The sequence below is a fragment of the Saccopteryx leptura genome, chromosome X (assembly GCF_036850995.1).
Source record: "Saccopteryx leptura isolate mSacLep1 chromosome X, mSacLep1_pri_phased_curated, whole genome shotgun sequence".
NCBI classification, from domain to species: domain Eukaryota; kingdom Metazoa; phylum Chordata; class Mammalia; order Chiroptera; family Emballonuridae; genus Saccopteryx; species Saccopteryx leptura.
In genome coordinates, this window is record NC_089516.1 from 3,172,206 (window position 1) to 3,176,036 (window position 3,831).

Genomic DNA, 3,831 nt, shown 5'->3' on the forward strand with positions numbered 1-3,831 from the left:
GGGGGAAAATGGTGGGAACGTGTCAAAAGGAATGGCCGTTCGACACACCTGGCTGGAACGTTTTACGTGAGTTGAACAATCCGGCTGCCGCCCAGTGTCAGAAGCCAGGGCTGTGTGTGGCTCAGACCCATAAACAAAATGGAATTTCTGCTCGTAGAATTGGGTTTTTTTTTTGTTATTTTTTGTTTGTTTGTTTGTTTTGTTCCAAGAGGGGAAAAAAAAATGTGTATGTTATAGTAAAACCCAGGAGTCTGGGTTGGAAAGGCGTAATTCAATGGGTGGGTAAAAAGACTCAAAGAGAATGCTTCAGAGGACAGGAAAGACACAGAGAATAAGAAAGGGAGAGAGGAAGAGAGAAATGAAAAGGTATTTATTTCATGAGTAGGAAACTAATGAATCCAATTAATGTAAGCCCAGCTCTAAGCATTTCCTGGAATGCAATGCAATGACACAAAACCAGTGGTTAGCCGTGGACACCCTTTCCTCACCTTATTTCTGCACACCCGGGGGTCCCCCCTACCTTCCACCAGAAGCGAAGGGCTGTTTGCCGTCCCCACCGCACGCCTCTCCGTTGCAACGTCACCCCGTTGCAGAAGCGAGATCCCCCTGCTGCCCCCAGCTTCTCACAGACGTCGGGAGGGAGCTATGCTGTTCTTCAACAGGCTTTATTGAGATGTCCTGTACGGCCCGTGAAAAAATATCCCACTTGATGGACTTCATAAATTCAGCCGCTACGACAGCCGCTGTGATGTAAAGGTCAGCTGTGGAGCGTGAGGGCATTTGCCAACGCCCTCCGTCCTGCTGTGCCTCTCAGCCCGGGGAGTGTGTACTCAGGCGCACGGGGACTTCCCTTGGGAGCGCGACTCGTGCCTCCCGCCTGGCTGCTCATGAGGCTGCGCACGCCCGGGGTGTCCACGGCTGCTCCGTGCACGCCGAAGGCTCGATGCCCCTACCTGACGTCCTGCTCCCTGGCTTCGTGGGAGGAGGTCAGCTGGGGTCTTGGGAGTCCCCACGGAATAGCTCGGATGCCCTAAGCCAGACTGGGGCGTGTCCTTGTCCATCAAGGGGCATGTCCTAAGCCAGAGTGGGGCGTGTCCTTGTCCATCAAGGGGCATGTCCTAAGCCAGACTGGGGCGTGTCCTTGTCCATCAAGGGGCGTGTCCTAAGCCAGAGTGGGGCGTGTCCTTGTCCATCAAGGGGCGTGTCCTAAGCCAGACTGGGGCGTGTCCTTGTCCATCAAGGGGCGTGTCCTAAGCCAGACTGGGGCGTGTCCTTGTCCATCAAGGGGCGTGTCCTAAGCCAGACTGGGGCGTGTCCTTGTCCACCAAGGGGCGTGTCCTTGTCCATCAAGGGGCATGTCCTAAGCCAGACTGGGGCGTGTCCTTGTCCATCAAGGGGCATGTCCTAAGCCAGAGTGGGGCGTGTCCTTGTCCATCAAGGGGCGTGTCCTAGGCCAGACTGGGGCGTGTCCTTGTCCATCAAGGGGCGTGTCCTAAGCCAGAGTGGGGCGTGTCCTTGTCCATCAAGGGGCGTGTACTAAGCCAGACTGGGGCGTGTCCTTGTCCATCAAGGGGCGTGTCCTAAGCCAGACTGGGGCGTGTCCTTGTCCATCAAGGGGCATGTCCTACGCCAGACTGGGGCGTGTCCTTGTCCATCAAGGGGCGTGTCCTAGGCCAGACTGGGGCGTGTCCTTGTCCATCAAGGGGCGTGCCCTCGTTCAGTCTTCCAAAGTGAGTTATTATGAAAACGTGGAAGAGATTGAACAGCTCCCACGGAGGCCAGAGTCAAGGGCTATGAGAGCACGTTTGCAACGAGCCCTGGTGTGTTCATGGCCCCACGCCCATCCTGTTGTGCCTTGCTTCATGAGGCTGAGGAGGAACGCTACTCGCCTGAGCCAAGACGAACTGATGTTCCTTCTGTCGTAAGTTACCAAAAAGCTGCAAAATGAACATTGATATTCTAGGTGGAAAGGTCAGGCTTTCCTGTCGCATCCCTCCCTTTGGGGAGGGGAGGGAGAAGAATGTAGAAGTTTCTGGCTTGCCAGAACAATGGGTCATTTAGTTTTAAATCTAAAATAAAGGTTAACTGAGAAACTTCCTCTCTTTCAATGGGAGACAGAATTGACATACCTCCTTACATTGTCTGAAGTTCCTCTTCCTTCCTGGAATCCTGAGAGTCACATACCTCTAGGCTCGTGAGGGAAGGGGAACCCTGAAAGATTATAAACATCTTTGATTGTGTTGCCTTGGAAGTCTTAATGTCTCTGTGTATCCCCCAAACAAATGTCCGCTTGTGCCATGATGTCATGCTCTTCCCCGCCCCTGTGTGATCACGGGTGTATAACCAGCCCCCGAAAGATATTTTGGTGCACACGATTTGGGTTTGCAACTGCCCGGAGCCAACCATATGCAGCCGGCATATTTAATAAATCTCCTCCTTTAATAAAACTCTTCTAAACTCAGCTGGACTTGGGGGTGTCTCTACGTGAACCCGCAGAAGTGAGGTGCGGGGACTTGACAACACTTCTTGGTCAAGAACAGCAGAATATGGACAAGCTCACCTGGTCCGAAGCTATACGCCTGCTTCTCTACTGCCTGGCTTCCTGTCACAGCCTACGAACAGGGGAAGCTGGGAAGATCGGGGAAAGCAGAGAGGAGCGAAGGATAAGGAGTTTCTGTGTCTCACTCCACATGATGGTGGACCTGCCACCCGAGCTCGCTGGGACCACCAGCCAGAGGGAGTCCTCCCCTTGAGCTCCGAGCCCAGCTCCCGAGCTCCTTCCCAGCATCCTGACACCCTCTCATCTGCTCTGCCTAGCCCGAGGGGGAAAGCCTTGGAGCCATCCTCAGCACCCGGGCCAACTTTGCTCCAATGGAGCCTTGGCTGCAGGAGGGGAAGAGAGAGACAGAGAGGAAGGAGAGGGGGAGGGGTGGAGAAGCAGATGGACGCTTCTCCTGTGTGCCCTGGCCGGGAATCGAACCCGGGACTCCCGCTCACCAGGCCGACGCTCTACCACTGAGCCAACCGGCCAGGGCGGGAACATTGTTTTTATTGCACGGTGGAGCCTAGCAGGGGTTTCAACACTTTCCTAGGAAGGGCCAGAGATGATTTTAAACAGAAAAAAAGGTCGTCCCTGGCCAGGTAGCTCAGTTAGTTAGAGCGTCAGCCCAATGTGCAGAGGTTGGAGGTTTGATCCCTGGTCAGGGATCATATAGGAATCAACCAATGAATGCATAGATAAGTGGCACAACAAATTGATTTTTCCCCCTCTCTCTCTCTCTTTCTTCCTCTATCTTTAAATAATTTTAATCACAAAATAAGGTCAAAACAAAAGACAGTGTTATGTTGAGCTGCCTTTTTCTCAACCTGACCACTAAGTGTAATGTAGGAAGTAGCAAAGCTGCAAGGTTATTCTGCCAATGAAGACCTTCTTCCCTCCGCGAATAGCAATCCTCAAGGTAACAATTGTGTCTCACAGGGGCCCTCTACCCACCTTTTCCTGCCCTCCCTCGCACCCCCTCCCATTGGGGGGGGTCCCAAACCCATCAATCAGTTTTTAAAGAAGATGCTTTGAAAATAAGAGGTTCCGATTTCCGCTCACCCCCTTTGAACATCATGCCAATAGAAATGGGCATTTTTCTAGCTCCTACTTAGACGCTGGGGTGACAGAGAGAGGGGTGGAATCGGAACGCAGATTTTAGTCGTATTAACGTCAAGCACTCACCTTGTGTCACCAGGTCGGGGATCAGACCCTTCCTGAAATGAAGTAAGAAGGGATCGTATTGAGAAAGTCTCCCCGAACATCAGTGTGAGAACCCTGGCGACATCTAG

At 52.9% G+C, this 3,831-nt stretch overlaps 1 non-coding gene across 1 annotated transcript; it reads right to left on the minus strand.

Moving 5' to 3' along the window:
* Positions 1-2,959: 2,959 nt before the first annotated feature.
* TRNAT-GGU (transfer RNA threonine (anticodon GGU)) lies at positions 2,960-3,035 on the minus strand. Its single transcript has one exon. It is a non-coding gene; the product is annotated as a tRNA-Thr (tRNA).
* Positions 3,036-3,831: the final 796 nt, after the last annotated feature.